This window comes from Loxodonta africana, chromosome 25 (assembly GCF_030014295.1).
Source record: "Loxodonta africana isolate mLoxAfr1 chromosome 25, mLoxAfr1.hap2, whole genome shotgun sequence".
In the NCBI taxonomy this organism is placed as follows: domain Eukaryota; kingdom Metazoa; phylum Chordata; class Mammalia; order Proboscidea; family Elephantidae; genus Loxodonta; species Loxodonta africana.
Window position 1 is genome coordinate 6,338,646 of NC_087366.1, and position 13,859 is coordinate 6,352,504.

A 13,859-nucleotide genomic window follows, 5' to 3' on the forward strand; every position below is an offset into this window, starting at 1 on the left:
GTTCGAACCCACCAGATGCTCCTTGGAGACTCTATGGGGGCAGTTCTGCTCTATCCTTTAGGGTTACTATGAGTCGGAATCCACCGGACAGCAATGGGTTCACTTTTGGGTTTTTTGCAATAAAATGTTAACTATATGAAATTCAAAGGAGCCTTGGTGGCACAAAGGTTAAGTGCTCAGCTGCTAACCAAATGATCATGACTTGGAACTCAACAGCAGCTCCGAGGGAGAAAAAACCTAGTGATCTGCTCCCATAAAGACTACAGTCTGGAAAATCCCATGGGGGCAGTTCTACTAGGTCCTATAGGGTCGCTATGGGCCGGAATCAACTTGATCACATACAACCACAACAAATGAAATTAACTTTCTTTTCCTATTCAGAAGTTTTTATTGAGGATTGTATTAACACAGTAAACCCAGTAGTATGAGTTATTCCAGAAATTAAATAATTGCCAATCAACATCAATATTTTTAGTTGTATTTTTTTTTTCCTAGACAATAGATAAATTCTGTAAAACTGCCTGAGAATCCACTAATCTACCTTTTTCTGTCCTTTCTACCAGAAAAGATGTTGGCTGAATTCCAGAATAACACTGACACTTATTCTTTAATTCTGCTCAATCCAATGACAGATTAGAATTATCAGTGAATCTAAGCAACAGTTACTACTCTAACATCCAAACTTGTTCCCACAAAAAGTAGCAGGAAAGAAGAGTTTAAAAAAATACTGAATTAAAAAAAAATGTAAGGAAGAAAGAAAAGGTTAAAAAAAAGCAAAAAAATTTTTGGAATGAATTTTGAAAATTAAACCATATGCTATTTAAAGCATAAAGACAAAGAGAGATTAAAGTTTAAATGATTAAAACAATATTAGGTATTAACCACAATTTTTTCTTTAAAAGTTGATGTGCCTAGTTAATATCAGACTAAACAGACTTTACAACAAAAAGCCTTACAAACTATGGCAGATGGAAAATTTTTCCACTGTATTTTGTAGCTCCTCACATCAATAGGAGAAATTTATTCCTCCACCAGATGTCTATCAGAGCAGAATGAATAAAGAAACTCTAGTTATAATCAAACTTTCGTATTCTACAATGGAGAAAAATTAATGAACTACAGCTATATGCATCACCATAGAAAAATATCAAAAACATAACCATTAAACAAGCAAGTTGTAGTAGAATAAATACAGCAGATTTGATTAATAAAAAATCTAAAATTCTATATATGTAAACAATACATTGTATTGGGTATAAGTACATACCCAATACAAAATCCTTTTAGTCTATTATTATCAGTATTTATCCTTGATATATATAGGAGTCCCCAGGTGACACAATGGTTAAGTTTTCAATTCCCAGCCAAATGATTGGCGGTTCAAACTCACCCAGAGGATCTTTGGAAGATAGGCCTGGCGAACTACTTCCGAAAGGTCACAGCTTTAAAAATTCTATGGAGCAGTTCTACTCTGCACACATGGGGTCGCCATGAGTTGGAACTGACTCAACGGCTACTAACAACAACAAGAAAATATATATTATATATACTCATGTATGTGATCTATTTCACAGTAAGAACAAATAAGACCTTAATAAGAATTAATTCATACTGATTTACCAATAAATAATACCCAGCCCCTTAATTTCTATTTGGGAACTCCATCTATGGGGCAACATAAAGCCCTATCAATGAGCTCAATTTTCATAAAAGAGATTAATAATTTTTAATAAATAAAACAATTTTTTCTCGTTAACGGAAAATCATTGCTTAAATTCAAAAGATATATGATAGTCACCCTGTATTGCTTTATGATCAACTTTATCAAAACTGATTTGTACATCAAGGAACAGTAATGCCCAGGGCTACCGACAAGAAGGATCCTTTCCTAGAGCCAGTGCTCTGATTTGGACTTCTGACCTTCAAAACTGTGAAACAATAAATTCCTGTTCTTTAAAGCAACCCACTTGTGGTATTTTTTTTTTTTTTTTTGTCTCAAGTAAATAAGACGCCTGAAGTGACAATACTTTTTTTTTTTTCTATTTTCTCTTAAGAACACTAGAGTTTGTCTTTTATGTTTCAACCTTTATTTGGACATGCTTTCTACATGTGGACTGCGAGGTGAAGATTCAATTCTTTTCTTCTATATGGCTGTTCAGTGGGGCGGCATCACTTACTGAAGTATTCATCCTTACCTTAATAACTCGGGATTCACCTTTTCATATATGAACATGTTTATCTATTTGTGAATACGATTTTGAGCTTTGCATTTTGTTCCTGTGGTATGTACCAATGTTACACTGCCTTCATTCACATTCAATCTCAAATAATTTTAAAATTCAAATTAACTCAATTAATAAATTCAGAATAAGCCCTGTATTTGCTAGGAAAGTCCTCCATTGTTGTTCTTGACTGTTGTCTTGCATTCCTAGTGCTACTGTAAAACAAATACCACAAGGAGGTGACTTTAAAGAACAGAAATGTATTTTTTCACGATTCTGGAGGCTAAAAGTTCAAATCAGGGCCTCGGCCAAGTCAATTCTCCCCTAGTTCTGGTGTCTGCCAGTGATCCTTTGTGTTCTTTGGCTTGTAGATGATCTTCACACGTGATTGATCTTCTCCTGTGTGTGTATCTGATCTGCTTCTTTTATAACTCAGGAAGGCATCAGTGCTGATAGATGAGCACTTTTAAAGGCACCAGCTTCTGCTGGAGGTGAAACAGCCTCCATACAGCTTGTATCATTTTGTAATTATGTAATCAGTCTTCACTGTAGCAATAAAGTAGCCATGAAAATGAAGAGCAGCAGCCCCCAAAAAAGGTCCATGAACAAACCTGTATTTTACTCCATGGATTATTGAAATACTGATGTTTTCAACTTAGTAACTCAAAAATGTGCTAGATGCTGAATATGTTTGGGACTTGGGGAAAATAATGCTTAAGCTGAAGTAAAAAAAAAAAAATTCTTCTTACATAAATAGTCATTTGGAATGCATATGGGGTCTCTAAAAGTAGTATCCACTCCATGGCAACAAGTTTAGGGGGTTTTTTGGATGATGAATTTGACCATTGTAAGAAGCCAGATGTGTTGAGTATATTGTGCTTAATCGGTTTTCCTCCCTGCAGGAGGCTTAAGCTCTACGCTCTACATCTCAGACATGGCCCTGTCAGTCGGTATGGTCAATGAAAAGAGCACAGAAGTGGCTGGATGTCACTTCTCTGCAGAAACTTCAATAGTCAATGTGTGCTTCACCATTTTCTTTACTCCCTCTGCCCTGGTGATCTGCTGATATTCAAACAGTGGCTGATACATTATGCTGAATCCCAGTGTGGGACCAAAATGACACCTAGCAGAGCCCCAAGGCACCTCACAATATGCATGTGGTATGGGCAAGAAATATATTTTTGGTGTTGTTTTAAATTTGTTAAGACTGCATACTTTCTATTTTTTCTTTTTTTGTACTTTTTATTGTGCTTTAAGTGAAGGTTTACAAATCAAGTCAGTCTCTCACACAAAAACCCATACACACCTTGCTACACACTCCCAATTACACTCCCCCTAATGAGACAGCCCGCTCTCTCCCTCCACTCTCTACTTTCGTGTCCATTTAGCCAGCTTCTAACCCCCTCTACCCTCCCATCTCCCCTCCAGGCGGGAGATCCCAACAGAGCCTCAAGTGTCCACCTGATCCAAGAAGCTCACTCCTCAGCAGCATCCCTCTCCAACCCATTGTCCAGTCTAATCCATGTCTGAATAGTTGGCTTCGGGAATGGTTCCTGTCCTCAGCCAACAGAAGGTCTGGGGGCCATGACCACTGGGGTCCTTGTAGCCTCAGTCAGACCATTAAGTCTGGTCTTACGAGAATTTGGGGTCTGCATCCCACTGCTCTCCTGCTCCCTCAGGGGTTCTCTGTTGTGTTCCATGTCAGGGCAGTCATCGGTTGTAGCCGGGCACCATCTAGTTCATCTGGTCTCAGGATGATGTAGTCGCTGGTTCATGTGGCCCTTTCTGTCTCTTGGGCTCGTAATCACCCTGTGTCCTTGGTGTTCTTCATTCTCCTTTGATTCAGGTGGGTTGAGACCAATTGATGCATCTTAGATGGCTGCTTGCGAGCGTTTAAGACCCCAGACGCCACTCTTCAAAGTGGATGCAGAATGTTTTCTTAATAGATTTAATTATGCCAATGGACTTAGATGTCCCCTGAAACCATGGTCCCCAGACCCCTGCCCCTGCTACACTGGCCTTCAAAGGATTCAGTTCATTCAGGTAACTACTTTGCTTTTGGTTTAGTCCAGTTGTACTGACCTCCCCTGTATTATGTGCTATCTTTTCCATCACCTAAAGTAGTTCCTATCTACTATCTAATTAGTGAATACCCCTGTCCTACCCTCTTCCCTCCCCCTTCTCGTAACCATAACAGAATGTTTTCATCTCAGTTTAAACTATTTCTCAAGTTCTTATAATAGTGGTCTTACACAATATTTGTCCTTTTGCAACTAACTAATTTCACTCAGCATAATGCCTTCCAGGTTCCTCCATGTTATGAAATGTTTCACAGATTCCTCACTGCTCTTTATCCATGCGTAGTATTCCATCGCATGAATATACCATAATTTATTTATCCATTCATCTGTTGATGGGCATCTTGGTTGCTTCCATCTTTTTGCTATTGTAAACAGTGCTGCAATAAACATGGGTGTGCATATACATGTTCGTGTAAAGGCTCTTATTTCTCTAGGATATATTCCAAAGACCAGGATTGCTGGATCATATGGTAGTTCTATTTCTAGCTTTTTAAGGAAGCACCAAATCGATTTCCAAAGTGGTTGTACCATTTGACTTTCCCACCAGCAGTGTAGAAGTGTTCCAATCTCTCCACAGCCTCTCCAACATTTATTATTTTGTGTTTTTTGGATTAATGCCAGCCTTGTTGGAGTGAGATGAAATCTCATTATAGTTTTGATCTGCATTTCTCTAACAGCTAATGATTGTGAACATTTCCTCATGTATCTGTTAGCTACTTGAATGTCTTCTTTAGTGAAGTGTGTATTCATATCGTTTGCTCATTTTTTAATTGGGTTATTTGTCTTTTTGCAGTTCAGTTTTTGCAGAATCATGTAGATTTTAGAGATTAGGTGCTGATCAGAAATGTCATAGCTAAAAACTTTTTCCCAGTCTGCAGGTAGTCTCTTTACTCTTTTGGTGAGCATAGGTCTTTGATTTTTAGGAGCTCCCAGTTATCCAGTTTTTCTTCTGCATTCTTAATAATGTTTTGTGTACTGTTTATGCAATATGTTAGGGCTCCTAACATTGTCCCTATTTTTTCTTCTATGATCTTTACTGTTTCAGATTTCATATTCAGGTCTTTGATCCATTTTGAGTTAGTTTTTGTACATGGAGTGAGATATGGGTTTTGTTTCCTTTTTTTTTTGCCGATGGATATCCAGTTATGCCAACACCATTTGTTAAAAAGACTGCCTTTTCCCCATTTAACTGTTTTGGGGACTTTGTCAAATATCAACTGCTCATATGTGGGTGGATTTATGTCTGGATTCTCATTTCTGTTCCACTGGTCTATGTATCTGTTGTTGTACTGGTACCAGGCTGTTTTGACTACAGTTGCGGTATAACAGGTTCTAAAATCAGGTAAAGTAAGGCCTCCCACTTTGTTCTTCTTTTTCAATAATGCCTTATTTATCAGGGGCCTCTTTCCCTTCCATATGAAGTTGGTGATTTGTTTCTCCATCTCATTAAAGAATATCATTGGGATTTGCATCGGAATTACATTAAATGTACAGATCGCTTTTGGAGAATAGACATTTTTATAATGTTAAGTCTTCCTATCCACGAGCAGTGTATGTTTTTCCACTTACGTAAGTCTCTTTTGGTTTCTTGCAGAAGTGTACTGTAGTTTTCTTTGTATAAGTCTTTTACCTCTCTGGTAAGATTTATTCCTAACTATTTTATTTTCTTGGGGGCTACTGTAAATGACATTGATTTGGTGATTTCCTCTTCCATGTTCTTTTTGTTGGTGTAGAGGAATCCAGTTGATTTTTGTATGTTTATCTTGTATCCGGACACTCTGCTGAACTCTTCTTCAGTTTCAGCAGTTTTCTGGAGGATTCCTTAGGGTTTTCTGTGTATAAGATCATGTCATCTGCAAATAGAGATACTTTTACTTCTTCCTTGCCAATCTGGATGTGCTTTATCTCTTTATCTAGCCTAATTGCTCTAGCTAGGACCTCCAACACAATGTTGAATAAGAGCGGTGATAAAGGGCATCCTTGTCTGGTTCCTGATCTCAGTGGGAATGCTTTCAGGCTCTCTCCATTTAGGGTGATGTTGGCTTTGTATAAATGCCCTTTATTATGTTGAGAAATTTTCCTTCTATTCCTATTTTGCTGAGAGTTTTTATCGTGAATGAGTGTTGAACTTTGTCCATTGTCTTTTCTGCATCAATTGATAAAATCATGTGGTTCTTGTCTTTTGTTTTATTTATGTGATGGATTACATTAATTGTTTTTCTAATGTTAAACCATCCCTGCATACCTGGTATGAATCCCACTTGGTCATGGTGAATTATTTTTCCGATATGTTGTTGAATTCTATTGGCTAGAATTTTGTTGAGGATCTTTGCATCTCCATTCCTGAGGGATATAGGTCTATAATTTTCTTTTCTTGTGGTGTCTTTACCTGGTTTTGATATCAGGGATATGGTGGCTTCATAGAATGAGTTTGGTAGTATTCCGTCCATTTCTATGCTCTGAAATAACTTTAGTAGTAGTGGTGCTAACTCTTCTCTGAAAGTTTGGTAGAACTCTGCAGTAAAGCCGTCCGGACCAGGGCTTTTTTTTTTGTTGTTGGGAGTTTTCTATTACCTTTTCAATCTCTTTTATTATGGATCTATTTAGTTGTTCTACCTCTGTTTACGTTAGCTTAGCTAGGTAGTGTGTTTCTAGGAATTCATCTATTTCTTCTAGGTTTTCAAATTTGCTAGAGTACAGTTTTTCATAGTAACCTGATATGATTCTTTTAATTTCAGTTCGGTCTGTTGTAATATCACCCATCTCATGTCTTATTCAGGTTATTTTGGTTCCTCTCCTGTTTATTCATTTATTTTGGTCAATTTGGGCAATGGCTTATCAATTTTGTTGATTTTTTCAATAAACCACTTTTTGTTCTTAATTCTTTCAATCGTTTTTCTGTTTTCTATTTCATTTAGTTTAGCTCTAATTGTTATTATTTGTTTTCTTCTGGTGCCTGTGGGTTTCTTTTGTTTCTTTCTACTTGTTCAAGTTGTAGGGATAATTCTTTGATTTTGGCCCTTTCTTCTTTTTGGATGTGTGCATTTATTGATAAAAATTGGCCTCTGAGCACCAATTTTGATGTGTCCCAAAGGTTCTGATAGGTAGTGTTTTCATTCTCATTCGATTCTATGAATTTCTTTATTCCATCCTTAATGTCTTCTATAATCCAGTCTTTTTTGAGCAGGGTATTGTTCAGCTTCCAAGTGTTTGATTTCTTTTCCCTGCTTTTCCTGTTATTAATTTCCACTTTTATGGCCTTATGGTCAGAGAAGATGCTTTGTAATATTTCAATGTTTTGGATTCTGCTAAGGCTTGCTTTATGACCTAATATGTGGTCTATTCTAGAGAATGTTCCATGTGCACTAGAAAAGAAAGTATAGTTTGTTGCTGTTGGGTGGAGTGTTCTATATATGTCTACAAAGTCAAGTTGGTTGATTGTGGTATTTAGATCTTCGGTATCTTTATTGAGCTTCTTTCTGGATGTCCTGTCCTTCACCGAAAGTGGTATGTTGAAGTCTCGTACTATTATTGTGGAGCTGTCTATCTCACTTTTCAATGCTGATAGAGTTTATATTATGTATCTTGTAGCCCTGTCATTGGGTGCATAAATATTTAATATGGTTATATCTCTTGGTGTATTGTCCCTTTAATCATCATACAGTTTCCTTCCTTATCCTTTCTGATGGATTTAACTTTAAAGTCTATTTTGTCAGAAATTAATATTGCCACTCCTGCTCTTTTTTGATTGTTGTTTGCTCGATATATTTTTTTCCATCCTTTGAGTTTTAGTTTGTTTGTGTCTCTAAGTCTAAGTTGTGTCTCTTGTAGGCAGCATATAAACAGATCTTGTTTTTTAATCCTTTCTGCCACTCTCTGCCTCTTTATTGGTGCATTTAGTCCATTTCCATTCAGGGTAATTATGGATAGGTATGAATTTAGTGCTCTCATTTTGATGTCTTTTTTTGTGTGTTGGTGACAGTTTCTTATTCCCACTTAGTTTTATGTGCGGAGTAGATTTTCTTTATATATTGTCCTTTCCTCGTATTTGTTGTTGTTGATTTTGTTTCTGCTGAGTCTGTATTTTTCCCTTGTATTTTGTTTTGATGAGTAGGATAGTTTGTCTCCTTTGTGGTTACCTTATTGTTTACCCCTATTTTTCTAAATTTAAAACTAACTTTTATTTCTTTGTATCGCTGTATCTTCCTCTCCATATGGAAGGTGTATGATTACATTTCTTAGTCCCTCTTTATTATTTTAATGTTGTCTTCTTTTATATAATAACATAGCTGTTACCCTGTTTTGAGCTTTTTTTTTTTATAATCTTGCTTTGTTTTTTTTCGATTTCCCTGTCTGGGTTTACTTCTGGTTGCTCTGCTCAGTGTTCTAGTCTTGGGTTGATACCTGATATTATTGCTTTCCCAACGAAAGAACTCCCTTTAGTATTTCTTATAGTTTTGGTTTCGTTTTTATGAATTCCCTAAACTCGTGTTTATCTGGAAATGTCTTAATTTCACCTTCATATTTAAGAGACAGTTTTGATGGGCATATGACTCTTGGCAGGCAATTTTTTTCCTTCAGTTTTTTAAATATGTCATCCCATTGCCTTCTTGCCTGCATGGTTTCTGCCGAGTTGTCTGAGCTTATTCTTATTGGCTCTCCTTTTTTGGTGCCTTTTCATTTATCCCTCCCTGCTCTTATAATTCTCACTTTGTCTTTGGTTTTGGCAAGTTTCATTATATATGTCTTGGTGAATTTCTTTTCAGATCTACCTTATGTGGAGTTCGATGAACATCTTAGATAGATGTCTTCTCATCTTTCACAAGTTTTCTGCCAACAAATCTTCAACAATTTTCTCTGTATTTTCTGTTATCCCTCCCTGTTCTGGCAGTCCAGTCACTCGTAGGTTATTTCTCTTGATAGGGTCCCACATGATTCTTAAGTTTCCTTCATTTTTTTAACTTCTTTTATCTGATTTTTCTTCAAATATATTAGTGCCAAGTGATTTATCTTCAAGTTCAGAAATTCTAGCTTCTGCTTGCTCAATTCTGTTCCTCTGACTTTCTACTGAGTTGTCTACTTCTGTAATTTTATTGTTAATCTTCTGAATTCCTGATTGCTGTCTGTCTGTGGATTTTTCCAGCTTATTAAACTTTTCATTATGTTCCTGAATAGTCCAATTTATTCAATTGCTTTATCTGTATGTTCCTTGGCTTGTTCTGCGTATTGCTTCATTTCCTTCCTTTTGTCTTGAAGGATTCTATATATTAAACTTTTGTATCCTCCATCTGATAATTCCAGGAATGCACTTTCATCTAGAAGATCCCTGGATTCTTTGTTTTGAGAGCCAGTTGAGGTAATCATGGTCTGTTTCTTTATGTGACTTGATATTGACTGTTGTCTCCGAGTCATGTATAAGTTATTGTATTAGTTTACACTTGCTTACTTACTGTGTTGTAGCTGCTTGCTTTGTTTTGTTTTGGTATACCCCATGGGTAGCTTGAGTGAGCTAGCTTGACTATTTTCACCTTTGGATCTCTGGTGTCCTGTCCCCAGCTGGCTAGAGCTGTTATCAGGTATATCAGTCTAGGAGTCCATTCAGTTTTCTTGTATGAATTCAGCTCAGGTTTCCAGGTAGCTATTCATCAAGTGTGTGGTACAGGCTCTGTCCTACAGTCTTAGAGGGACAGGGGTGGTTGGCGTATATACCAGTATCTGATTGCAGCAGGGGGTCATGCTCTGAACAAGGCAGGGGCTGAGAGCTGACCCCTAAGTGTCTCTGAGGAACACGTGTCTCTGTTTCCTAGAGCGTGCTGGTGGGTGGGTTCTGCAGACGGTGCATGGGCACCCAAAGTTTTTGGTTGTAAGAACTGGGAGGTACCATTTATCTCTGGACCCCTGTTGCGGGTGGTCGGGTGACCTAAGTGGAGCTACCAGTCCTTAGGTCCCTGATGTGGGTAGGTGAGGACCTTATTTAATAGGTAAAGCAATGTCAAACATCAAACACCCACATCTCCACTGCACAGCTGAAATGGTTGGAGTCTGCCAACAAGGGCCTATTCTCCAGAAATAGGCCCACGCAGGTCCAAGCAGGAGGGATAGGTGCTCAAGGCCCATGGACAGTTTATTCATGGACAGGAACCGCTTCTGTCCTGAGTTTCCCCGGTTAACGGAGCTAGCAAATTATCTTTTCCCCCCAGTTGCAATTTTTTTCCTTCCCCTAGGCCAGGAGGATGGCTCTAGGTGCTCAACAGGGCCTGTCTCAGGCCCAGGAATTCAGCCACTGAAGCTGGCTTGGGGGTGGGGGGTACGGTAAAATATATGCAAACACTTAGTTTTTGCCGAGAGCGCCATTCTTCTCAGGTTCTGGAGGTGTGAGTGGGCTGTGTGGCTGGCTGCTTCTCCCTGACGAAACTGCGGCTGAACGCTAGTACCAGCCCGCCACCGCTGCTGCTGCCACTGCTGGAATGGTGCCTGAGGGCTCCCCATGATTCAGGTCCAGTAACTCCTCTCCACTTCTGAACGTCTCTTCCTCCTCCTGCCCCTCAGTTCACTGTCTAAGCTTGCCTTTGATGCTCAGGGCTCCCAGCTTGTCACAAATATACTCATTTCACTTGTTTTTTTTTTTTTTTTTTTGGTCTTTGTTTTAGAGAGGACTCGCCAGAAGCATCTGTCTATTCTGCCATTTTTGCTCTGCCAACAATATAGCTTGTATTTTTGAGTAACAAACCAAGCTTGGTAAATTTACCCCCAGTTCACATTATTACAGATGACTGAGTTTTTCAGGCATTCCACATTATTCAGAGTGGTTGAGAGCCAAAATGTACTGCAATTTGTAGACAGTCTTAATTGACATGGCACTGTTTATAGTGGTTTGGCCTTTAAGGAAGCTGCAAAACCATGCATGAGACACCAAGGAAAATGCACACTTCTTATGCTTCACTTAGTTTGTGGTTTAAAAACTATAATTTTCTCTGTCCAGAATATAAAATCACTTTAAATGACAAAATTGTGTATTGAGCATTCCTTGGATTTTTGTCTTCAACAAAGAACCTCTGAGTCTTTTTTTTTTTTCTCTTTACCCTTCATTCTTTTTTTGACCTGTCACAATAGCTTAATCTGCAAAAATAATGCTCTGTTGTTGTTACTTATACTACCCTAGATGTTAAAAATGATTCTGTCTGAGAGGTAACCAAAAGGAAAAGATGTGCTTTTTGTTAAAATTCTCAATGTTTAAATTGTAAAATAACCAGGTCCAAATATCTTACGGGATCCAAAGAAGGTTACTCTTCTAATAAGGTGAACACTTTCTGGCAATTAGCTGATGATAGTGAGTGAGCTCCATTGTGTATGAAGCTGATAGATACTACAGATCTCTGAATTCCTGTGTGACTCTTTTTTTTTTTCTTTATATCATTTCAAACATTTTCAAGGAATGTTCATCTTCATTTGTATTTCAAAACAAAATTCTGAAATATTTAAAGCGTATATTATTACATAAATGTTTGCATTAAAGAACAATGTGACTCAAAAAGCTAAAATTTCTTGACCAAGGACACAGAGCTACATATTGGAGAAAAAAATATTTAATACTATAGGCACATAATTTCTAGTCCAGTTGTTATAGCTTACACTATCCCTCCATTTTACATCTCTTCCTTATTTTATTACTTAGTTTTCTAACTTTGTTTTGGAAATTTTCACACTAGCTGGAGAATAGCCATAATTATACTTCATTTGCTTATATGCCCTAAATAAGCATCTGAGGTCTATTTCTGGGGGTTTAAGGTGAAACAACAATAGAAGTCCTTGGATGGTACAGACGGTTAATCACTGGACTACTCGACAGAAGTTTGGAAGTTTGAACCCATCCAGAAGCTCTTCGGAAGACAGGCCTGGTGATCTGCATCCAAAAGGTCACAGCCTTGAAACCCTGTGGAGTAGTTCTACTCTGCACACATGAGGTCACCATGAGTCAGAATCAACTTGATGACAACTAACAACAACAAAACAAGGTAAAAGGATGGGGGAAAAAAAATCATGCAAATAGTGTCAAGAGAGCTGGGGTGGCTATATTAATATGAGATGAAATAGACTTTAAGTCAAAATCTGCTGCAAGAGATAAAGACAGACATTATATGATGATAAAAGTGTCAATTTATCAAGAAGATATAACAATTATAAATACATATGCACCTAACAACAGCAAAATCAATGTAATACACTGCATAAATAGAACAAAGGAGAAGAACTAAATGATAATTTCAATCTAAACAGAGGAAGCATTTGACAAAACCCAACAGTATTTTATGATAAAAATACCCAACAAGCTAGGGAAATTTCTAAGTATGATAAAGGGCATTTATGAAAAACCCACACCCAGCACCATACTTAATGGAGAAATACTGCAAGTTTTCTCTTTAAGATCAGGAAATAGACAAGGATGCCCACTCTCAATATTCAATATTGTGCGGGGAGTCCTACTTAGAGCCATTAGGAAAAAATAAAATGTATCCAAGGAGGGAAAGGAGTAGAAGTATCTCTATTTGTAGCTGACAGTGACCCAATATATAGAAAATCTCAAAGACTCCACAAGACAGTTACTAGAACTAATAAACAAATTCATCAAAGTGGCAGGATACAAGGTCAATAAAAATACTGACAAAAAAAAAAACATGAAAATCAGTTTTGTTTCTATACAGAGCCCCGGTAGCACAGCAGTTAAGCACTAAGCTGCTAACTGAAAATTTCATGTTTCGAACCTACCAGCCACTACATAGGAGAAAGATCTGACAGCCTGCTTCTGTAAAGGTTACCAAAAAAATGAAACCCCTTGCCATCGAGTCGATTCCAACTCACAGTAACCCTATAGGACAAATAACTGCCCCATAATGTTTCCAAGGAGCGGCTAGAGGATTTGAACTGCCGGCCTTTTGGTTAGCAGCCAAGCTCTTAACCACTGCACCACCAGGGCAGCCTTAGAAACCCTATGGGGTAGTTCTACTCTGTCTTTTAGGGTCAGTATGAGTCAGCATTGACTCAATGGTAACGGGTTGTTTGGTTCCTATATACCGGCAAATGAAAAATCTAAAAAAGAAAACTATCCGATTTACAACAGCATCTAAAAGAATAGAGCATCTAGGAAAAAGATACTTCAATCAGGGAGGTGAAAGCTTTGTACACTAAAAACTTTAAAACATTGCTGAAAGAAATTAAGGGGGACATAAATAAATGGAAAAATATTCTGCGTTCATGATTAAAAAAGCTTAACATTGTTAAGATGTGAATCCTACACAAAGCAATCTCTAGATTCACCACAATCATTTTCAAAACACCAGTAGCAATTTTCGTAGAGTTGTGAAAACCAATTCTCCCATTTATATGGAATTGCTAGTGGCCCCAAATAGCCAAGCAATCTTGAAAAAGAGGAACAAAGTATAAGGACTCAGACTTTTCAATTTTAAAATGTACTTTAAAGCTACATACAACCACTGGTCTATCAGTGGTGTCAGTGTTGTCAGTGGTCTGTCTGTCAAACTGTGGTGGATTGCATGTT